The 25,979-nt window shown below is 32.0% G+C and overlaps 1 long non-coding RNA gene across 1 annotated transcript in view; it reads right to left on the bottom strand.

The window, feature by feature from the left end:
* The window catches only part of LOC118606850, a 169,015-nt gene that overhangs the window by 16,882 nt on the left and 126,154 nt on the right, over positions 1-25,979 (bottom strand). The window contains exon 3 of the long non-coding RNA XR_004952663.1: positions 4,322-4,366. This is a non-coding gene — a long non-coding RNA (uncharacterized LOC118606850). The remainder of the gene's footprint in view (positions 1-4,321; positions 4,367-25,979) is intronic.

Here is a 25,979-nt window from a genome sequence, read left to right as displayed (position 1 = left end):
ACTTTTTTTAGATTGTACCGATACATAAAGTGTAGATTAGCTGAGGTAATGATATCATACTCTTCACCGGGAATGATATATATTTGCAACACTGAATTTTGTTGAATGTCATATGTAAAAAGAATATTGACAAATTATGCTATATAGAAGTTGGTTTTTGGAACAGTTAAAGATCAGGCTGTCAGTATTTGTGAAGAATTGTTAAAGAAAGTGGGAAGATCTGAGCTACTTATTTGAGTCTTCAATTTTTAGCCTCATTGAGAGGCTAAAAATTGAAGCCGAATCTTCCTTAATAAATAAAAACAGACAATAAACATTGGAACTCCCCAACATTAAAAATGGGCTGTCTCAGAATGATGAGCCATTTATACTAAAGGTGGCATTCAATCAAGGACTGTATGTATATTTGTCAAGGATGATGTGAAGTAATTCTTTCACTAGAGAGGCCGTTGGATTGAAGTTCCTTATAAATCTTATGATATACAATTTTGTTAGGGTCAAATTGAAAATATTATCTCTTAAAGGATAATCTGATACTTATAAAATATTTCTTTAACATTAGCTATGGTAAACAGAAAAATAGTAATAGCTTGTGATCAGAACATGATAGACTATAAATATGTAAATTACATATTAGAAGAAACAGAAATTCAATAATATATAACAATATATTATAATTTACTGATATGAGAAGACTTTAATTCACTTCTCTCAATGCACAACAATTTAAATAGACAAAAGGTAAGTAAAAATATAAAACTTGAAAAATAAGGTGGAACTAAATTTTTATATATTTAACCCTGTATTCTGAAAGCAGATAATAACAAATTTTTGAAAAACATAACTGATATAAGATTTGTATCCAAAAAATATTTTTAAAAAAACCTCTCTGTATTCAATAAGAAACATCCTAATTGAAAAAGGGGTAAAGATTTGATTAAACTCTTTTGCAAAAATAGAGCAATAGATGACAAATAAACATGAGAATATGCACAGTATCATTTGTCATTGGTATAATGTAAATTGAAACCCCTTCTGATTTCATACCTATTAGAAAGGCTTAAAAATATAATTGACAATACCAAGTACAACAATTAGAAAGAACTGGAATTCTCATACATTGCTAGGGGGCATTAAAAATACTAGAACCACTTTAAAAAAGATTCTGACATTTTCTTTTAAAATTAAACATACATTATTATTAAACTAAGCAATCTTCGTATTAGATATCTAGCTAAAGGAAAATAGGTTTATCTATCCAAATACCTGACATACATAGTTATTGTAGATTTATTCGTAATCACCCAAAACTCAAAAAAAAAAAAAATCTAAATGTCCATCAACATTTTATCACATGGATAAAAATTATGGTACATCATACAATTAAAAAGTAAAATCAACTAATACATGCAACAGCATTAATATCTTAAAAGAATCATGCTAAATGAAAGATGCCAGACATATGGTTCAATTTATGTGACATTCTGGAGAAAACAAAAATATAGGGACCATAATCAGATCAGTGGTTACCAGAGATTGGACCTGGGTGAGAGGAATGACTAGAAAGTGACACGAAGAAACTTTGTGGGGTGACAGAACCTTTCATATCTTGATTGTAGTAGTGATTATACATTTTTGTACTTTTGAGAAAACTCATAGAATTTATCTTAAAATCCAAAGTGTAGATATGACTGTATGTAAATTATACTCCAGTAAAATCTAATTTAAAATTCTCCCTCAAATTAAAAATAGAAATTAAATTAACTTTACTCGTCAAATGGGCAAATATACAAGCATTAAATGATGCCCTTTTAAATGCTTAGGAAAAACAGTGTTCTCAATTAGTTGGTGAAGTATAAATTTATATAATATTTATGTAAAAAATTTTGGCTATAATTATCATGATTTATATGCTATGTGATCCCTGAAATCTCCTTCAGGGATGTATACTAGAAATGTAAGTTTAAATGCAGAAGAAGGAGGTGGCTCAATAGTGTAGCGGTTAGCATGTCTGCTTTACACGCGGAAGGTCCTGGGTTCGTGGAGCCACAGTCCACACTCTGGGTGTACCAGGCCTCCGCACCGGATGTGCCAGGCCACGAACACGTGGAAGGAGATGACATGCCTTCAGATATCCAGTTCTTAAGAGGAAAAAACATCCATAGGTCAGGGGTAGAAGGGAGGGGATTAAAAGAGGGGAAAAAAGATAAATATGCACAAAATTTATGCATAATAATACTCATTGTAGTATATTTTTAAGTTTGAAGCAACTTAAATATCCATTGGTAAAAGACTGGTTAAATAAATTATGGGATATTTATACAGTTGGATATATACTATGTGGCTATTTAAAAATGGGTCAACTTTACAGATATGAATGTCGGCCTAATATAATAAATAGGAAAAAGGCAAGGGCCAGAAAACTCAAAATAATATACTAATATGTATGTATACTTCAGAGTACATGCGTGTGTACCTATAAGAATACAGTGTCTCTGGAAGTATACATATGGGTCATCAGATTTAGTTAATTTATCAGACCTAGGAATTCCTCCTCTTTGATGCTATGTGTGAGCTGAGATAAAAGCAGCCAGTAGTAGGACTTGCCTTGCCTCCCTGCTTGAGGTGAAAGTGAACCAACTAAGTAAAGAAAATATCTATTCAGACAAACAAACAAATGAAACCAAATCATCATGAAGTGCCACATTCTGCTCAATGCTAGTTCTCATGGAAGTGGACAGAATTACAGTGTGGCTGGGTAGACATTGCCACTAGTATACTGGGAATCTGAAAGCACAGATGCTCCCTCCTTGTCCCTCAGCCCAGAAATTAGATGGCTGTTTTGTTGTTTTGCTGTTACCACCAGCCTTATGGAGTAGAGAGTGCTGTACTTCCCTTCATTCTTTTATTCTTACTTCGAGAGAAACAAACTGACTTAGTGTTGAAGAAATGAAAGTCATGACAAGAGAAAGAAAAAAAAAAAAAAAACTCACTTCTGTATTAAGGCACCAGAGGGAAGAAGGCAAAACAAAAACATTGTTAAAGTTCTTTGTGATATGTTTTAAGTATCTCCAGGAAAAGCAAATAGAGCACAAAATCTTTTCTAGCTCCTACCTAAAAATTTTTGAGGATAATATTCAATACATATACTGAAAAGGAAGAGGGCCAAGGAAAACTAGCCAAAGCGATTCTGTTAAGTTGTAAGGAAAATTATTAAAATTGAATGAATTTTAAAAATCCTTTAAGAAACTGAATTAATAATAAAAATATCCCCAACCCAACTCTCTCAAATGTAGATAGCTTGACAGGTGCCTTCTACCGACTTTCAACATTCAAGATATCCCTTATATAAAATATATGCAATTTCAGAAGATAGAAATGGAAGAAAATGATACAAAGTCAACTTTAGAATCTAAATCGTTTTCTAAAACCAGGTAAATGCAATTATAAGTAAAATAGTTATAAAGCCATTTCATACAAAAATATTTTCTTTAGAAATTGTAAATAAATCCAAACTAAAAACAACAGAACAATGAATATAGTAATACATCATAATGGGAGTGAGGGTTTAACATCAGATAATCTGTTGGTATAATCTACCTTAATGGTGCGTTGAAACAGAAACAATCATATGGTTATTTAAAATAATAGAAGAAAGACAAAAATCAAACAAAGTTATGATTAAAAATAGAAATATTAGAAATAGAAGGAAAATTCCTTAGCTTGATAAAGCCTATCTGAACTAAATAACTAAAATTAAATATCACACTTTAAGGGAAAAATGTTAATTAATTTGGCAACAAGAAAAGAATACCTGGTATTCTAGTTTATAAATGAAAAAATTGAAAGCCCTAATTTCCATATAAATAAAATAAGAACAAATAAGAGTATGAGATAAGAAATGTAAGGGATATTTTTCAATGCCTCTTGATAAAACGAGCTTCATAGAATTGTCATTGTACTAGAAAAAGTGATCTAGTATAAAGTTGCAGCAAGTTCTCCAGATACAAGAGCAAAATAAGTCAATAATAGTTCTAGAAAATAGCAAAATATAAGAAGTATGTTTATAACTCTTTTTAATAAACCAACGATTTCACCCTAGACTACAGACACATAGAGCATATCCAAAATTGATCCATAAAGAAATATGTTAAAGGATGGATTCATACATCAACTAGTATACAACAGTCAGAAGTAAACAACAACAACTAGATGTACCTAAGGCATCAATAATAAGATTTTTAAAAAATCCTATGGGTAAAGTAGTAAGAAATAAACCAAGATCAACAGAACAATATCATTTACATAAATTAAAACATACCAAATTCTACTTCAGGGTAGAGATATTCATGATTGATAGATGTTCCTGCCAAAATAAAATAAACAAAAACAAAAAACTTATTTTAGAAAAGATTAGAATGCTGCTGAAGTAAGGAGATTGAAGAGAATTACATTTCTGAGAGTATGGAGAATCACAGATTTGAGCTGATAATTCGTAACCACTTTTTTGCTAAGGTTATTTCTAATTCTGGGTGCCATCAAGAGGCTGAATCTTGGCTTTATCCTAGAAGATAGAACCACAGTTGACCTAATAGAAACAAGTAGAGTTTTTATTGTCGTTTTTTAATTTTATTAAATTTTTCGAGGTGACATTAATAAAATTATATAGGTTTCAAGTATACAATTCAATAATATATCATCTGTATATTGCATTGTATGTTCACTGACCAAAGTCCAGTCTCCTTCCATCATCATATATTTCATCCCCTTTACCTGTATCCTCCTACTCTTCCTTTCCCTCTGGTAACCACTAAACTACTGTCTGCATCTATGAGTTTTGTTTCTTCGTCTTGTTTGTTGATTTCTGTTTTATATCCTATATATGAGTGAAATCACATGTTTTTCAGCTTCTTCTGTCGGACTTATTTCCCTTAGCATGGTAATCTCGAGATCCATCTATATTGTTCCAAATGGCAGTATTTCATCTTTTCTTATGGCTAAGTAATATTCCATTGTATATATGTACCATATCTTTATCCAATGTTCTATTGAAGGACACATTGGTTGTTTCCATGTCTTGGAAACAATAAATAATGCTGCAATGAACATCGGGGTGCATATATCTTTATAAACAAATGTTTTCAAGTTTTTTTTTTTTGCTAAATACCCAGAGGAGTGGTTGCTGGGTCATATGGTAATTCTATTCTTAATTTTTTGAGAAACCTCCATTCTGTTTTCCACAATGGCTATACCAACTTACATCCCTACCAACAACGTATAAAGGTTCCTTTCCCCCCACAACCTCTTCAACATTTCTTATGACTTGTCTTGTTGATAATAACCATCCTTACAGGTATTAGGTGGTATTTCATTGTAGTTTTGATTGCATTTCCCTAATAACTAGTGAAGTTGAGCATCTTTTCATATGTCTGTTGGCCATTTGTATGTCTTCTTGGGAGAAGTGTCTGTTGAGGTCCTCTGTACATTTTTTAATTGAATTTGTTGAGGTTGTTGAGAAATTGTAGGAGTTCTTTATATAGTTTGGATATCATCCTTTTATCGAAAGGCATTTTTTTCAAATCTCTTCTCCCATTCAGTTGGTTGCCTCTTTGTTTTGCCGATGGTTTTTTTTTGTTGTTGTTGTTGTTGGTTTTTTTTTTTTTTGCTGTGCAGAAGATTTTAGTTTGATATAGTTCCATTTTTCATTTTTATTTCTCTTGCCTTTGAAGTCAAATTCATAAAATCCTCTCTAAATCCAAGGTCCATGAGTTTAGTACCTATGTTTTCTTCTATGTAGTTTATTTAGATATTTAGATATTTGATCCATTTTGAGTTAATTTTGGTGTATAGTGACAGATAGCAGTTTAATTTCATCCTTTTGCCTGTGGCTCTTCAATTTTCTCAGCACCATTTATTGAAGAGGCATTCTTTTCTCCACCGTATGTTTTTGGCTCCTTCGTTAAAAATTATTTGCCCATTTGTATGTGAGTTTATTTCTAGGATCTCAGTTCTGTTCCATTGGTCTCTGTGTGTATGTTTCTGTTAATACCATGTAGTTTTGATTATTGTCACTTTGTAGTGTAATTTGAAGTCAAGCAGTGTGAAACTTCCAGCCTTGTTCTTTTTTTCTCAGGATTGCTTTGGAGACTTGGGGTCTTTTTGTGATTCCATACAAAGATGATGAATTTTTGTTCTTTTTCTTAAATAATTCCTTTGGGATTTTGATGGAGAGTGCATTAAATATGTATATTGCTTTGGGTAATATGGCTACTTTAACCATGTTGATTCTTCCAATCCATGAACATGAAATATCTTTCCATTTTTTTGTTTTCTTAAATTTCTTCACTTGATCTTAGCCAAAAGGCCTAGAAGCGATTTCTTCAATTTCTTTGAATAATGTCTTGTAGTTTTAAGTATACAGGATCTTCACATCTTTTGTTAAGATTATTCCTAGGTGGTGGTTTTCAGTATCTTGCATGTTTGGAATGAGCAAATTGGACTTGAGGCTTATGAAATATGAGACATGTTTTTCCTGAAGACATCTGCCTATTTTTGAAGCTCCTGGGGAGGTCTGTTAAACATAAACTCCCCCAAAATTTGTAATGGCAAAAATAGAAAATGAATACTGGATATTTTATCGATAAATTTTGTGAGAAATCTGTACATCTGTTGCATTTCTTAGAGCTACTATGATTCATATACTCCTAGAGCTTCCTGATCCTGATAACCTGTTTGAATAAGTGACAAGAAGTAAAATATTGTTGTATTTTTAAAGAAGATAGAAATTAATTTGTTTCACAGGAACCAGGAGAGTCAAATATATGTACTTTTATGATAAAAAGTATCTTTTCAACTCATTCTTGGTGCCTAAATTGACACTAAACTATATAGAATACACTCAGTTTCCAAGAACACTGAATGTAAAAGGAAAGGTAAACAGTTTTGTAAAAAAGTGTTTCTAATTTTTATATCCAAAATTATCGGCAAAAGTCTATTCTGTGTAGGTACAATAAATACTTTAATCATGCATTATTTCAATATCAATTGTAAAGCTGCATGAATAGTATATGACTTAAAAGAAAAAGAGAAGAGAAAGGAGACATTTTTAATTCAGTAGTTATCATCTTTATCACTAAAAATCTTTTAAAAAGAAAGCTAATGGTTAATCAACACAAATTTAATGTCTATCATTTTAAGTGTGACTAAACAGTTATTTTAGTGACTGTTATTATTAGAAAATCCCTCTATCACAGTCAGTACAACTCTCTCTTAATATGATGCTTCTGGAAAAATCCATTTAAATGGTGGCTCACAGTATTTAAATTATCTATTTCTTTTTGTATTTAACATTCTTATAAAGATCATTTATTTCCAGCTGTATACATTTTACTTCTCGTCAAACTATTATTCATGCCTCTATCTGGTGCATAATTCTTTACTACAGTTTCTGCACTTAGTACACTAAATGCCTTAGTAGTCTGAAAGAGTTAATGTGGCTCCCTAAGCATCTAATTTAATACATGAGAGTGACTTGGGTACTGATGATATGCTAGCTCAATATGTATTATAGAAAATTAGTCATCTTGTGAAAGTAGTGTTTAAATACACTTTAATTGAGATTTTTGTTACGAGTGGGAATTTTAAAAGTGCTGATGAATTAAGAATTCCACTTAGAGTCAGAGTTAATGTTTGGCTATAGGGCTAATGTCTGGGGTATATTTAAGGCACCATGAGAGTGGATGTAGACATAAGTAGGAATAATTCATGCATCTGACGGATGGTTAAGCTAGATGACTTTAAGGTCCTTTTTAACTTGGAGAGTACATGACTCTATGCATATTGGAAATATAGCCCTAGAACAAATATGCATGAGCAGTCTCACTATAAAATCAGAGTGTAAAGGAGGAAACTATAAAAATGACCAGAGGTGGGGGAAGATGGATAGTTAGAATAAGAGCCTTGCTTTGAATCAGAGATTTCAAATAACTAAAATGTTTTGCCTTGAGTGTCCTTTGACTAGTGTTTTCCAGATTTTTAAGATAAAGACTGGTTTTAATAGACAATTTGATTATCTCCTAAGATGATTATACACTATTATTATCTCTTTAGAAAATATATAACAGTACAAAAAAAAAAAGCCATGTTTTTAAATGATTTGTTATGCCATTAATATTTGTGTGTACTGCATTATTTACCTTATCAGTAGACCAGGCTGTGTACACATGTGGTTTTGTAGAAATAACCTTGGGCTCCCATAAAAGTCCAGAGTCACAGAATATACAACACTGTTTTAAAGTATCATTTCTTAAGAATATGAATTTTGTAATACTTGAGACTGATTCCTCAATTGAAATTTAGAAGGTAGGTCTGAAGTCCCTAGGCATCTGACGTGTAATGCATATTAGAAAACATACACACATCATCAATAGGAAGTAACTAATATGTGTTTCTTATAACCTGATTGCCAGGAACGGCATGAAGAACTTTATATTAAACATCACAAAAATCTTAAGAATCATTATTATTTTACAGATGCCAAAAAAGTAAAATACATAAATGTTAGATAAGTTGCTTAAAAAAAAACATATTTAAACATCAGTCTGTCTGTTCCCGCATACTGTATTCCTGTCGCTAAATAATGGTGCTTATATAATGAAGTATAACCAATATTAAAAAATCAACATGAATGTATTGGGAAGTATTGTCTTATTTGCAATCACATTAAGTTTAAATTGGAAACTACATAAGAATTTAAGTAATATGAGGCTTTTGACTCTTCCCATAGACACTATGACATAAAATATAAGATGGTAAAAGTATTTTCTTTCTTTCTAGTAATTTTATAATAGTTTTCATGTGCCACCAGGGATTATACTACACATTTTAGCATATAAATCATCACAGCAATACTTTAAGTTAGGTACTAGTTTTATCTTTATTTTACACATGAGGATTGAGAGGCCTAAAGAGGTTATATGACATCTCCTAAATCTTATACCCTATGGGTATTAAGTGGTAGAATACAGGATTTGAGCTTAGCCTATTTCAAGAGTCTGTTTTCTTAATTCTTTATTTATTCCTTTAAATAATCATTAATACTTGAACAAATACCAAAAATACGCATAGGAGGACACCTGGAAAACAATGGAGGAACCCAGTTTCCAAGAAATTCTTGGAGTGACTCAAGTGAAAAACATTGATTCAGGTGTGATCATCTCATGAGAACTTGGTCTTCAACCATAAATTTGTCATATGCAGATGTGTTGAGAACAAAATCTATAGAGTATATGTTTTCATATATTTATTTTGCCCTTCTCCTTGCCAATACCACACACATGGTTCCTGCTAAAGAACATATTTATTTCTCTAACTAGACTTGACTTAGTGAATGGTGTAATGAATGGAGATACAGAATTAGGGAAGCCAAGATAGGCAGTTCTCTTGGAAAACCGGAAACACTGGAAGGAAAGAACTTAAAATGGGAGAAGGTACCAGTGATAGGCATTGGGATAGGGATGTGAGGAAAGAACACAGTCCAGTCGATAGAGTTTTGAGACATAGGAGAGAGAGGAAAGCAAAGAAGAGATATGAGCATCTGCTTTGAGAAGCAATTGTGGAAAAAAAATAGGAAATTTACAACTGTTCATCAAGGCTTTGGAAGTTAAGTGTGTGTGTGAGTGTGTGTGAGAGAGAGGTGGGGGGGGGCGGAGGGAGGGAGAAATATAAGAAAATGCAAGGCTGCAGTGTTTTATATGAGTTATGTGCTTTTATTACATTTGAACCTAAATCTAGAAGGGCTTGCTTTATTTGGGTTAAAAATAGAATTATTATGACAGTAGGAGATGTGTAAGGTCTTATTCTGATTTGTTCTGTCATCTGTGTCCACAGAGCTTAGTGTCTTTGATTCCCTACTGAGTGGTAGAAGAACTGCCACCTTTTTCTTTCCCTAATATACCAGGGAATGAATTAATTCCTCTTAAATGATATTCTAGCTTTCAAACTGTATTGCTCTGTGATCAGAACATTGCTCTATATTCCCATTCAGATGAACAATGCAGCTTTATCTGTAAGCACAAGATGCTAGCCTGATTTCATTCTCTAGTAACAGAGAGGCAGGGACATTACTTTGTCTCCTTTGGATAAATAAGATGTAATATGTTGTATATAGAGAACAAATTGACCTTGTGGATACTATAGTTAATTAAATGAAAACCATAATTGAATGCCAGTTTGCACTAAAAAATGGTCTGCCACCTTCTGAGATTCACCTAAGAGCAATTGAGACAATGTGTAGATGTTTATGGGCTGGACATTAGGTCATTCCAAGTGTTCTGTTAGCAATTACTGCTTTTATTATCCAGGTTATAAAGAGTGTTAAGCTATCTTCTTGCCGGATGTGCATAATACTTAATATTGTAGAAGGTGTGTTGAGCATTGATTTAAAAGTTACTTTGGGTTCAAGTGACTTGTGACAACTAAGTGATGGATTTTAGGAAGAATTCTGGAAAAATCTACATACCTTACAATTTAGGGCATAAATCTTCTGGCATTTACCATTAGCAATGTTTCCTACTGATAAAAATAATGGACATTTATAATATGACTGTTTATTTTAAGAAACATTTGCTCAGAGTAGCTGTAGCTTTGTTCTATAAGACAGATCCCCAACCACCTGGATTAGTACCAGTCCGTGGCCTGTTAGGAACCGGGCCGCATAGCAGGAGGTGAATGGTGAGCAAGCAAGCAAAGCTTCATATGTATTTGCAGTGGCTCCCCAGTGCTAACACCACCACCTCAGCTCCACTTCAGGTCATCAGTCATTAGATTCTCATAGGAGCACTGTCCCTAGTGTCAAAACAGTTGGGATCCTCTGCTATGAGATGTTTGTCTATTACCATTGCATAAGTACGCATAATTTATATTCTTTAGTTTAGGAACCGGCTCCCTCTCCCATGGAGTGTACATCTTTATAGTCTAGAGAACAGGTTTCCACTTTATTTAAAAGTCATTAAACTTTGCCTTGTTCATGTAGATTTTGTCACCAACCACACACAACATCTTCCCAGTCATATCAGAGACAGGTGATAGGCGGGAAGAAGTTAATTGTTAAAGTTACCAGAGTTAGATGGTCTAAATATTTGTGGTAAATGTTCAACTGTGGCTTGAATACCATACCCAGTTCCCATATAATTACCCCAAACGTGAGCAACGAAGTGCACTTTGGGTTCCATGCCCACTCACAAATGGTATTATCCATTTTTATACAGAGAGCTGAAAGCAATGTCAATGTCTTTAAACATGTGAACTTTGAGAGACAAAATGATGTTCAGAATCCTTCGACGAATTTCTATCACTGTATTTTACAACATTTGTATTACCTCTTATTTTAATTAAAATAATCAAAATGTCTTATGGCCTGTGGTATTAGATTAGGCTAAGCCCTTCTTGGCTATCAAATAAGCCCTGAAATATTAATGGCCTACGTTAAGTTCTCCAGGGGAGCTCCCTTCCAAATGGTTTTTAAAGATCCTATCTTGTGGTTTTGCAGTATAAACAAGCAGCTTCCGTGGTCACTGTCATGGTTTGAGCAAATTAGAGTGGATTAGGGTTTTTTAATGTCTTAGCTAAGAAGAGATACTTGCAACTTTTGTGTATACTTCATCAACTGGAACTGGTCTCATTACCGTGATTACTTGTAAGCAGGCTGGGAATTTTTGTTTTCTGGGTGTCCAGAAGGAGGGAGAAATGAATAATGATGAGAGCTGGTAATTGCAACCATACCCAGAAGGGCATCATTTCTAATTATGAACAGATCCCGATACAATTGCATGTAATTTTTTGCTTGCTGTTGTTTAAGCATATTGATCTTCTGAGATTTTGAGCCTATAGAAGTCAGTTCTATGGAATGGGACACTGGTTTTCTCAAGAAGTGCTTTAGGCTATTTAGAGCCTGTTAATTCTTAGTTATTGAAAGTTTGGATCAACCTCTAAAATTGCTTTGCTTTCAATATCACAGGAAATAGGAGATGTGGACTGAATATTTCTAGCAGAACATTCATGAGAAAGATTATTTCAAATTAGTACATGTGTAAGGGGTGGGAACAGTTGTTTATCATCATTAACTACTCATATTGATGAGCATCTCTTGGGTCCCCATTATTCCAAAAAGCCTTGATGATAATGGTAGGAGGTTTAAAAGAGGCTCTAAGCTGGAAAATATATTATTGTTAGGTCAGGTGTTCTTAATTTGGGTACATGAAATCATACAGAGTCCAGATGGCCTTTGGTGGGGTAAATGCGAAGCCCTTGAATAGTATGCAAAAGTTTTTAGATGAATGTATATGTGCTTTTCTCCCTCTGTATTCTCCAAAAAAAAGTTGAGGAATGCTTAATTAGGAGAACATCTTTATTTTGCATTTAGGCTCACAGGAGAAATAGAGCAAACGGGATTTGAAGTAAGAAATGAAAATGTCTTACAAACATCTTAAGTCAGCAGCTTTTATGTCTGGTGTTCTATTTTTTAAACAATTGCTTTAAGATTAATATGTACTCCAGATATCATTTCGAAGCTTAAAGGCCTGGCATTCTCAATTGGGACTCTATTATCCAAAAATACTCTACTCAGTTTTTTTTTTAAACGCAGTGATAAACTGTTTACTTTTGGATCAAACTATTTATTTTGCTATTTTTTACCCTGAGTGGCTGGCTCATATCCTCAGCATTAACTTAGCAGTATTGCAGTTGTACATGAATTTAATGAAATGAGAGAAAATGTATTAATAGATATTTTAGGTAGCCTTCACAAAATATTCTTAAAAATGTTTTGTGTTTCTTTTAACAGTTTCACATTTTCTGCTAGCAGTATAGGAATTAAATATATGGAATGACTAGTATAATTTCCCTAGAGCTTTATAAGACAATATTTGTGAATCTGTAATAGTAAATTAGCTTTTGGGTCTGTTAAGGACCCAGACACTGGTTTAAAAAAATACTGTGGCTAGTATATATGAATGAGGAATTTGAACACATTTTTTCTTCCAATGATTTAAAAAACACTATTGTAACTTCTATACTTTAATTCTAGCAAGTTTATCTCAGTCTAGGATTACTCTTTTGTGACCAATTTCCTTAAAGCATAAAAGTCTCAATTTTTAGAGTAACATTGATATTTTTATCCTCAGTGTGCTACTACTTTTAAAATTTTATCTTTTGCAAAATAAGTATGACAGTTAAAGCTGGCTTTTATTCAGGTTTACTAGCTTATGTAAATCTATATTACATGTACTAGAAGCAAAGGCAATATATTTGGGAACTGGTGAAGGAATAGACATATTTGTAAATAATGCATATTGAACAAAAATTATTGAGAGGGGGAAAAGAGAACTAAAAGTAAAATTATTTAAATTCTTTTTTCAAATTTTACCACAACAATTATTTCTGGAAAATAAAAAATGAGAATCTTAACAAGTCTAAAGATGATAATATTTAGATGTGTGTCTTAAACATTATCTTTTCATTAGGTCTTTCTAATTTTAAAACCAGACAATGTTTTTTCTGGGTGTGGAGAACTAACTGGCTTTGGCTCTTGACAGGTGTTCTGATAATGACTAACCCAACTCATGGAAGACACACATGTAGATTAGAACATAAATTCTACATTGTATATTTCCAATCATAGTACTTCCATTGATGACACTTGATATAACATGATGTTTTACACATCTATGGGGAGAAAAAAGAGTCATGTTTCATAAGGTTATTTGTAAGGTTTTGATGATCTCAGTGCTTAAAATGGTATTATTTATTTTTATTTTGGAGGAACAGCATTTAAGTTTTATTCAAAATGGCTTATTCGACATCACTACCTGTGTAAATTATAGTATTTAGTCTAAAATTGGTCTTGTAGGAGTTTCCTTTTGGTTCCTGTGCTGTGAGAAATCTTTATACACTGCATCTAGCATCTCTGCTCTTGTTTCCTTTTAACACATCTATGCTGCATCATATGGCAGGAGTGACAGCAGCACTAGACCTGGGACATCCACATGAAAGATATGAATTATACCACAGTTTTTTCTACAGGATCTTAGAGGACAGAACAGCATATTTTGGGGGGAGGGATGCTTTACTTGTTTATTCTGCCATGCTCTTACTTTCTTTATGCATATCTGAGTTTCTGATCTGTTATTTTTCTTCCCTCTAAAGAGCTTTTAACATTTTTTGTAAGACATGTCTACTGGCAACAAATTCTCTCAAATTTTGTCTATCTGAGAAAGTCTTTATTTTTCTCTTCACTTTTGAAGGACAATTTTGCAAAGTACAGAGTTCTACAGTGGTATGTTTTTTTTTCTCTCAATACTTAAATATTTACTTGTACTCTCTTCTAGCTCACGTGGTTTCTAGGAAAGTCAAATGTAGTTCTTTGTTCCTATATGAGTAAGATGTTTTCCCCTCTCTAGTTTCTTTTAGAAGAGTTTTAATTTATCTTTAATAATTTCTGTAGTTTGAAAAAGATATATGTAGTGTTTTTGTTTGTTTTCATCTGTATTACTTGCTATCATCTGAGATTTTTAAATCTCAGACTTGTCGATACTGAGCCTCCATCAATTATATGCCAGGTTTTCTACCCTGGTACTGATTCCTGTAGTGGTTTCCATTCATGAATCTCTGCTCCAGTAGGCCATAACTCCCTCTATTTCCCTGTCTGTCTCCCCAATCTGGGGGACAATGGTTTGCCTTGTGACTTCACCACATTTATGGATCCTAGACTATTTATTGATTTTTCAGTCTGTTCAGATTTTTATTTGTTGTTGTAATTGAGTGGTGATATATTTTCAACATTTTATTTTCTCATTTTTGTTGCTGTATTTAGATATAATGTTAAGTTTTATACAAAGATCTATTTTAATTCACTTATTAATTCTCATAGTTTATCTAAGATTATTATTTTATTTTCAACACATAAAATCGTTTGCCTATGAATATATATATTTTCTACATTCTACATTTTGTATACATTTATTCCATTGTCTCTTGCTTGACCATATTTTTCTTAAGAAGTAAACTATAAGTCTTAATGAGGTTGCGTAAAAGCAATTATTTTCATACCTCCTGAATTTATGATTTTCAATTTGTATTTGGTTTTCATTGATTTCACAGTTATGTGCCATTCTGTCCTATTCTTTATATTAACCTTCCAAGTGTTTCTAGCACTTATTGAATACGAGGTTTTAAGTCTTTTAATTTCAGGATAATTTTGGTTATTATCTTAGTAAATATTTCTTTATCCCATCTGTCTCCTTTTCTGAGATTTTAAGCAAATGTTCAAACTTTTCACCATGTACTTTATGATCTCTATGATATTTTTATATTTTCTTATTGCTTCAGTTTGATTTTTTATTAATACATTTTAATTTTCTAGCTATTGAGTTCTCTTTTGCTGATTTAATGCTAATTTATTCATTAGTTCAATTTTTAACTTTAATTATTATATTTTTCAGTTCTAGAATTTCACTTGATTTTCCAAAGTTTTAAAATAACTCCTGAAATTTTCCATAGTATCATCTAATTTATTAACTATTATTTCAATTTAAAATATCTGTATGCTACTGTCAGTACTTGGATTTTCTTTTGATCTGTTCCTATTTTATATCATTTTTTGGTGGTTTCGTTTTCTGGTATGGCTGGTAAATTATTTTTTAATGCTGGAAATTTCTTAAGAAAATAAAAATATTAGGTAATACAGGCTCAGGATAATGTTATTTTCTAATAGAAGGAATTTATAATAATAATTATTAATATTATTATTAATTTTGGTAAAACAATATGGTAGCTATTATTTCATAGTTCATAGATATCAGAGATTTATAACTGGTTTATAACTAATTTATAACTGGTTTTAAGTCTTACTGATAGCTGTTCTATTTGGTTCACTCTTAATCCTAGTCTATAGGCCTCTGTGTACTTCAGCAAAAAGCCTCTCTCTGCCAGAAATTTAAGATAATTGAAAGTTCTCAGTCTCACAGGCAAGTCAGTTTATCAGTCCCTAACCCAAGTGTAACTTTAGAATAAGTATATACCTCAAGAAGAGTCTTGCTTAAATGTCGCTTTGCCTTTTCTGTACCTTTTTTCCATTTGTTGAACCCTCGAGCCTTTCCTGAAATGGTTATATTTTATTTATAAGTTGTATATATTCCCAAGATGATAAATGGTCTGCAACAAGATAATTCAGTATTAATGGGACTAACCTGATATGAATAGGTCTCAGAAAACATAATACCACTAAAAATGTTTTGATTTGAAAACTATTGGTGATTCTTGTCTTAAATAGACAAGAAATTTCAACAACACACAAGACAAAGGGGGATGCAAAAAATTCTAATAAATGAAAAATGCATAGAATAGAGAAGTTATTTATTACAACGTCAGCTATTTAATATAACAAAAATGAGTAGAAAAACAGTGGGTGGATGAAAACCCACTATTTACCTGGGTCTATCTTTTTTTATAGTTTTCAAGGTTTGTTCTTTTTAAATCTACTTAATATCAACAACATAAAATGATAGGTTTCACTAGAAAAATTTAGCTAAAACTTATTCAGTAAGTATAAAAGTTTAAGTATGTTTTATTAAGGACAATTATAGCAATATATACTTTGATTTTTGTAGAGATAACATTATAATAAAAATATAAATTTAAAAGTCACCAATATTTTCAGTTAGTTATTTTCCTTATTCCATGCTTCTTTTCTCTCCCTTCCTACAAGTATGTCTGTATATGTGTATTTATATATTATATATATGTCAGTCATAGAAGAAACATAGTATTTTTACTTCATCTTATATAATGAAGCCAAGTTACTACATAGTCTTCATATAGTAAGTTGTTATAAGTATATGGTATAATATTGTCATTATTGTGTCTTTTCCTAAATGTTTTTACACTTAAATAATAATAATTATTATTATTTTGTATTATGTGGTTTAGATGATCATTTTATAACTTTCTACAAGAAAGATGATTTAATGGACTAAAGGCATATTCATTTTTATTTGTATATTTAAATATAATGTCTAAATTGCTGCCTTTGTGAAATTTGAGTGTGTTAATTTTATTGTGACCAGGTAGCATTAGGCATTATAAATTGAGTTTGTTAATTCAATGCAATATAATTCTTGTAATGGTTTAACGAATAATTAGATAATTACTCATTTTTAAAACATATCTTAGAAAGCTTGATAACTATCAGACCTTCAGCAAAGTCCACTTAGATCAGCTACCAGATCAGATACCAACAGAATTCTCAGTACGACCATCTGAGATTAAAATTGTCAGTACAGATAGAATCCGTTTACTTGATCACTATTATGTTAGTACTCTTCCACCTTGAGTGTACAATATTAAGTACTGAAAAAACATATTCCTAGTTTTATATACTGTGGTTCTTAATAACACTGACTGTAAGTTTCCATATGATGATATTTAGGAAGTTATAAGGAATAAAGAAACTCAGAAAATGTAAGAAAAATTTATTAGTGACTACTTTAAATTTTAAAGCAGTTATGAATTGCTGAAGAAAACTGCTAAAACAGTTTTGATGATATCCCTATAATTACATTCATTACATATAGACTTCTCTATATAAAATCAAGGTATTAACATTTTGGGAAACATTTTTATTTCCCTTAAATATCGTTTTTTTCCAGATCCTCAGTTTTATTATTTTGCAATTTAAACTTGTTTGATTTTTGGTAGGTAATATATTTACAAGTTTCTAAAATCTCAAAATATAAAATTGCATGAAGTGAAGTTTCTATTTTACCTTTGACTTACTCCCAGTGCTAGTTCACACCATCCTTTATACTATTATTTATTGCTCGTATATCATTTCCAGAGATTTTATGACAATTTTTTGTATTGATTTTACTGAAATATAGAAGTATCTTTAATACAAAGTATCTGTTATTCTAGCATCAAAAGCATTTATTGAAAATATTAAACAATTAAAATTATTTTCAAAAGTTTTATGTTAGAGAAAACCCAAGAAAATGTAAGTCAAGGGGCTTTAATTTCTGACTGCATCAATAAATTAGGATGTAACTATCATATATAATTACAAAAATCTAGCAAGAAGTCTGGGCATAAGAAAACTCCAATGCTATTTAATTCAAGGTTCAATATAGTCTCTTATTTGTAGATTATTTTCATCTTTCTTCTCTATTACCTAGTATATCAGTTCTCATCTATGGAGTGTGTCTCCTGTTTGCAGGAAGCTAGAGTGGTTTCAGGCTTCCTATCCACAGATGGTAATGTCTAGGCAAGGCCGATGCCGCCCATTCACGTGTTTCCACCTTTAACAGTAAGAAACCTTTTAATGAAGCAGTTTTCTCCACGGTACATTTACCATCACATTTTATTGATCAGAATATCTCACATGCCTACCAATAAACCACTAACGGTAAAGGGATGACTTTCAGTGGTTTAAATAAACACACTTTTACTACAGAGTTATGTCGAAGGGGAGCAAATAATAAAATAAATTCTGATATCTTCTAGTAAAAAGGAAATGCAGAATTATATCCAACAGTGTTTTCTATACTGGCTGTGATCACTCAATTATATAGAAAAAGAAAATACAAAGATTTGAATCATGATAAAGAACACAATTAACTCAGTAAATGTTTAAATTAAGAGCTTGGGGAACTGGTTTTGGGAAAGAAGTAAATGTGTAAGTGAATTAATATATTTTCATTAGTCACTCAGTAGATATATGTATTAGCTCAAGCTGCTATAACAAAATGTCACAAATCAGGTGGCTTAAACAGCAGATTTATTTTCTCACAGTTTTGGAGGCTGGAAGTCCAAGGTCTAGGTGCTGGTCCATTTTCCTGGTTTGCAGGTGGCTACCTTCTCCCTGAATCCTCACAGGGCCTTTCCTCAGTGCTCATGCAGGGACTGAGAGTGAGCTCTCTGATATCTCTTTTATAAGGACACTAATCCTGTAGGATTAGGGCCCCACCCTTATGACCTCATTTAATTTTAATGATCTTATAGGCCCTATTTCTAAATATAGTAACATTGGTGTTCATGCCTTCAACACATGAATTTTGGGATGATACAATTCAGTTTATATCAATATGCCCCTATTAATAGGAATACATAATTTCAGCATATTATGACTGATGTGTAGATTATAATATAGAGAAAAGTAATGATTGCAAAACATCTTTCCAAAACTTAGGAGGAAAAATCTCCACTCTTGAATTAATGTCTAAAAAGTGACTTTAGAAACCTCTCACTAGTAAACATTACCATACCATCTGCAGTAATGATAATTTGGTGCTTCCAGCAACAATAAATGATTTAGATAGTGAGTAAGTAATACTTTCCATTTACCCTTTAACTGGTTTTATCACCCAAACATAAACAGGGCATGCTACCCTGGAGCAGAATTACTTTTGATTCTCTAGACTTTTGATGCTGCAATTCTGAGACACGAGGTCAGGAAAAGGAGAGGCCCTGTGAGAATTTCTAGGTCATTTCTTTTTTTCTCCAGGAACAAGGCTTTAATTTCTAATCAATTCAGCTCAGAAAGAATGACCCCCTTGAGATACAACTCATGATGCCCTTTGCTTTTATTGAGTGTTTGGTTGTGTTCTTCTTTAAGCTACGTTAGTATAGAAACCATTTCGTCAAAGGCTAAGCCAATAACATATGATGAGCAAAACCCCCAGTTAATATTGCTCTCCCACAGATACAGGCATAGCTTCAAAATTTGGAGCATTAGAAAGGGTGGTTGGTAGACAGCACTATAGTTTTTTTTCCCTATGGTTATTTTCATTATAATTCCTAAAGGAGTTGCGAAATGTCACCTTGGAAATGTATTCCATGAATCATAATGGGGAAAGCATGAACATTAAAATGAGGCATAAATAAAATGAGGGAAAAAAGTATGAAAACAATTGATAAAAAGTCATACTATTGAAAATACTACTTTTATAACTTTGGCAGAGGTAGAGGCTGGTTAGTGGGTCCCTGAGAATCAGAGCTTATAACACGAAAGCTTTTCTCCATAGCAGAGTGGAGGCATCAGTTCTAAGAACACAGTCAGTTCACAAGGTTACTGATTTGCACTTTTTCCATTTTATTTCTTAAACTGGAAAAGCTCTGAGTTATTTGTTTTTTATCTTATTTATTTACTTCAAAATCAGCCTTAACCCTCACATCAGATGAATAGCTCAATATGGAGGAAAATAATACATATCGATACAGATTATAATATATCACATAATTTATATGAAAATCAGCCTTAAGTGTGGGAGATGAATGGAGTCTTATTAGATAGCAGCTTTAAAAGTGTTATTTTGGAATTCTGGAAAATCTTTGTTTCTTGAGTACTGTTATGGTTTTCATAAATATAACTAAAACATTGATAAAAGTTAGAAAAATAGAATATTATTTGAAAATTCATGAATTACATTTGGATTGCTTCTTTAGAAACTACAACAGGAAATTAGTCCACATCTTGCAAACAAATGTCTCCTCACATGTATTATTATTTTTTTTTATATCAGCAAGTAGGGATTTCTGCAAAGCACTGAAATATTATTAGCATGTGGTATGCTTTATTACAGAGATTGATTGTCATGGTATAGTATGATTAGTATAAAAATACATCCACTTAAAAAAATCTCAAGCACATTAATATAAAATAATTTTATCAATTTATGACATATAAATGTAATAAACTCTTGTTGCTTTAATCTAGGTAGTTTTTATCTAATGTCCTTTCTCTGTTCCAGTTGCGCATTCAGGATACCACATTACATTTATTTGTCATGTCTCCTTAGGGTCCTATTGGCTATTAACTTCTCTAGTTTTTAATGCCTTTGACAGTTTTGAGAAGTACTGGGCAAATATTTTTTTAGAATGCCCTTCTACTAGAATTTGTTTTTCTAAAGACTAGATTATAGTTATAGATTTTTGGTAGGTATAATACCACAAGGCAAAAATCCATTTCACCATATCATATCAAGTGTACATATTATCAACATGATTTATCACTTTTGATATTGACCATGGTCACCTGGCTAAAGTAGTATTTGTTAAGCTTCTCTACTGCAAAGTTACTGTTTTTACTCCTTTTCATAAGTGTACTCTGGAAGAACTCACAATGCCCAGCTCATACTTTAAATTCTGGCGATTTAAACTCTTCTTCCTTGAGGATGGAGTATGTACATAAATTATTTGCAATTCTTTCTCCGATGTATTTATCTTATTCCCCCATTTGTTTGTTCAATCACTTATTTATATCAGTATGAACTCATGGATATTTGTTTTATATGTTTGATTATGATCTAATAGCCTTTTATTTATTTTGTTCAAATATATCAAACTTCAGCCATTGGGAGCTCTTTCAGTTGGCTTCTGTGTTTCTTTGCTACAACCTTTTCAAGGTAGATTTTTTTTTCTCTTTTCAAATCATGTATTTACTGTTAAGGACAGTTTCTTTCAATTTCTAATATCAGAAACCAAGATCTGGGTGCTAGAGGTGCTCTTTACTATACTAAGGTGTGACTGCTTCTAGGCCTTCTGAGCTGGCAGAGCAAAGTAATATATGTATTTAAACTGATGCATGTTTATACACATATATATAAGTATTTCCATATGCAAATATCTGTGTGTGTGTGTGTGTGCGCGCATTGCTAACTATGAGTCTATACTAACGTCTCTAACTTTAATCCATTATGACAAATTATTCTAGCCACTTCCTCTTATCTGTACATTCCCACTCCAACTATGAGAAACCTGATTTGTGCCGTTCATTATCCATTTAATTGTTCACTTGCAATATACTTTTATTGTAGTGTTAGAATTTTTGCCCATACTACTTTAAAACACAGTTTTATCAACTGTAGTATATAGTTTATGTAGTTTATGCACACTTCCTTTTGCCTTCAGTCTCATAGACTCCACTGATTTCCAAAATTACTTAGGTATTCATAATATCATGTAATTGAAATATACAGTATATAGTCTTTTCAGATTGGCTTCTTTCACTTAGTGATACACATTTGAGGTTTATCTGTATCTTTTAGTGGCATGATATCTCTCTCTCCTCTCTCTCTCTCTCTCTCTCTCTCTCTCTCTCTCTCTCTCTCTCTTTTTTTTCCTGAATGATACTCCATTGTATGGATGTACCACATACCACAGTTTGTCTATTAACTTCCTGAAGGACATTTTGCTTGATTCTTGTTTGGGAAAATTATGACTAAAGCAGATACCAACATTTGTGTGGATGCTTTCATGTAGGCAAAAGTTTTTAGATCACTTAGATAAATACGTAGGAGTGGTATTGGTGGATCCTATGGTGAGATTGTGTTTAGCTTTGTAAGAAACTGCTAAACTTTCTTCCAAAGTGGCTGTACCATTTTGCTTTCCAATTAGTAAGAGCTACATAATTGCAGGGCCAATTTGCATATCATTAGGGGAGTGCATGAACAGATTTAGAATGTAAGAGATTACTACATAGCTATGAAACAAGACAGGCAGAGTCCAAATCATAAAAGCCCAAGTGTCACATTCGGACTATGGAAGGGGAAGAGAATCACTAAAAAAATTGATCAGTTGAGAGAGATAATTATAGTCTTATATTAAAATAATCATTTTTGCAGCAATATTAAGAATAGAAATGTGAGAAGAAAGTTGGAATAAGAAAAACCATTATAATGTTAGACAAAGATGTCTAAGAAACAGATGATAATAGGAACAGTGATGGAAGATGAAAAATATGGAGAAGGAGATGTAGGACACACTCTAAATTTATTATGGAGATGGAATTGATATTTACTGACTGGATGTGGGAGATAAATGAGAAGAATCTGGCTATAGACCTCAGATTTCTCACTTGGGTTACTGGTACCATTAACAAGGATGCCGAGCAGTGGAGTAAGTTTGGCATAAAATGACACTATGAGATCAGGTTGAGATGAATATAAGCAAACTGCAGAATATCTAGGTATAGATATTTTAAAGACATGTTATATAAGGATTTATAAACCAGAAGACAAACCTGTACTGGAGAGACATATTGGAGAAGTATTTCTCAGTAAGTGGTGGTCAAAGTCATGAATTATAGATAAAAAATCCCAAAGATATGGTGAAAGAAGGTTAGAGTAGTCTTAACTTTATAATCAACATATGAGGTGACCACCTGAAGATGAATGCATGTAATTTAAGGAAATGTGACAAACACAAATGAAAATGATCATGCTTGAGGGAAAGAATTAGAATCGCATCAGTTACTTGTAATACAAAACTAAAATTCCTCACATGTCTTGTATTCTACTACAGATTTTCAAGTCACAATCTCTGGGGCTTCGGAAAATTGCATTTAAAAATTCAGTAAATATAGTCTTACTATGATGGACTACTGAGAGTAGATATCACCTTGCAATGAATTGAAGGTATGTGGAAGATGAGGAAATGGGGTCACTGAGTAAAATTTATATACTCATTTTAAAATTTGACAATGGAAGGAAGAGAAATGGCATAGAATAAGTGGAGAATATACATTAAACATAAAGGGATAAAAGCAGGAAGGAAATGAAAGGATTCCTGATAGAAAAAAAAAACCTGTGTGTGTGTGTATATAAATTATACATATATATGTTTATATATATTTATATATACAGATGCTCCTCGACTTACAATGGGGTTATGCCCCAATCTATTGTAAATTGAAAATATTCAAAGTTGAAATGCCTTTAATGAACCTACTGAACATCGTTGCTTAGCTCAGCTGATTTCTCCTGAATGTGTAACACTTTTGTACCATCATAAAGTCAAACTATAAGTCAAACCATTGTATGTTGGGCAGTGTCTATGTTCATAGTTTATTATACATAATATTATACATAAGCCAATGATTAACGATGTGGGCTAAAGTATCTTAGTTCTAGGAACTACCTACTGTGACATATTGTGCAGGTTGCCTGACCTGTCTGTGTTTCAGTGTTTTCATTTGTATAAGATATAATAATGATATCTTCTTTCTGGGGGATTTGGGGAAAATTAAATAAAATCTAGAAAAAAACTTAGTGCAATGCTTGCCATGAGTAAGCACCAAGTAAATATCAGGTATTTTGTTAGAAGATATGTCTTCAGTTTCTAAAAAAGGTTCTGGTCTAGGGTTAGGGTAAGAAATACAAAAGTCAACACCCTTCCTTTGTGTGTTTCAAACATCCTCTAACTAGAAAGAAAATGCACTTACAAATAAGTAAATCTGTACCTTTATCCTTTTTTCAATAGAAATCTATTCTTAGTAATGCATACTATCAAGCACTTGAGAACAAATCCAACATTTCTCAGCTATGACTCCCAGATGAAAAACCTAGCAGCAATATCAATAGCTGTTAAACATAGAAGATGAGTTTTTCTTATATTTGGGGGAAAACATGCTCTATGTTCTCTAAATTGGTCTTGTTGGTTGAAAAATCCCACTTTTTCAGTAGTTAAGATTTCAGACATTAGTTGATTTCTAGAAATGTAAATGTTTAAACACCTGGATTTGCATTGTTCTATTTGTTAGTCAAATCTGTAAACAAGCCCTGGAGGGGAAACTTACTGTGAAAGTTTCTCAATTATAATTAAGACAAAGCATGTGAGAGTAGTTACGGCTACGCGTTTATCCAGGTAGACAGATATTTAACTCCCGGAGTGAATCAGGAGTAAGATTATGCTTGGAGGTTAGTAAACTGCTTCTAATAATAATGTTTCAAAGCTTTTCTCTCCCTCTGCTGCTCTATCTTTGGTTAATGCCTCCCTAGCAGGGATATATTTATAAATGCACAATGTGTGCACAACATCCAGGAGTGGAAACAACTCTCTGATCTTTACCAATGAGCATTCCAGATAACAGCACACTCTTAATTTATACTTGGTTTTGATCTTCAGTTAGGTGAACAGTCATGTTTACTTTCTCATAAATAAGAGTTAATGACTTCCTATGTAAATAAAATATGTTCGTTCTTACTAATCGCCTTAATTACATGGTATTCACTTAATAAATTCTTGGATAGTTTTAAAATAATATTTTACTGTATTTGCAAGATTCCATGTACTTTAAACTATAATATAACAGCTTTGTGCTATAAAATATTAATACACAATTACAAAACAATTATTTGTGAATTAAATTAAAAAACAATAACCCTAATCGTTTCATTACAGTGAACTATTATGATTATATATTGAGCATATAAATGACTTTATAATATTTTGTGATCCCTAACATTTAGAAAAATATATATTTTAAAGAAAGTCATACATCAATGAATTTTTCTAAATTAAAGTCACTTTATAATTTAAGACTAAAACGTAGCCACCTCCCCCACAAAATGACTATTTTTAATGACAAATGAGAGATTGGATTGATTATGTTCATAGTATTTAAGTGGATATTACTTTTTTCATGTAGTTAGAATGTCTTATACACATTGGAGTTCCAGACTTGATGTAATTTTAAATAATAACTAGGAATTCCATCATTCATTAGACTCAAATAAGCTTGCATCAGATCATTGAGTTTTAGGAGTTGAGACAATTTTAATGTAAGCAAGGAACTGAGCTAACTCTGGGTATGCGTGTACATTAAAATATATAGGGAAAATACATAATATTTTGACCATTCTTAAGTGTACAGTTAAAGGACATTAGATACATTTACCTTATTGTGCTTGGTTGGGTTTTAAGGTCTAAATCAAATCTTACCATTGCTGCTGTTCAGAATTACTTTTTGCTTCTCAGAGCATGTATGGTATTAAGAAAGGACGATTTGACTGGTTATATTTTAGAGACAAATATTTAATGCTTAAAAAGGAATGGAATAGAGCTATTGCTTGCTAACAAGGAGGACTTCTATTACTTCAAATAGGGTGAAACTAGAGATTCTGTGCTCAGTGCCACACACGCCAGTTAGTAGG

The sequence above is a fragment of the Rousettus aegyptiacus genome, unplaced genomic scaffold (assembly GCF_014176215.1).
Source record: "Rousettus aegyptiacus isolate mRouAeg1 unplaced genomic scaffold, mRouAeg1.p scaffold_m13_p_8, whole genome shotgun sequence".
In the NCBI taxonomy this organism is placed as follows: Eukaryota; Metazoa; Chordata; class Mammalia; order Chiroptera; family Pteropodidae; genus Rousettus; species Rousettus aegyptiacus.
This window is presented reverse-complemented; position numbering and strand designations above follow the sequence as displayed.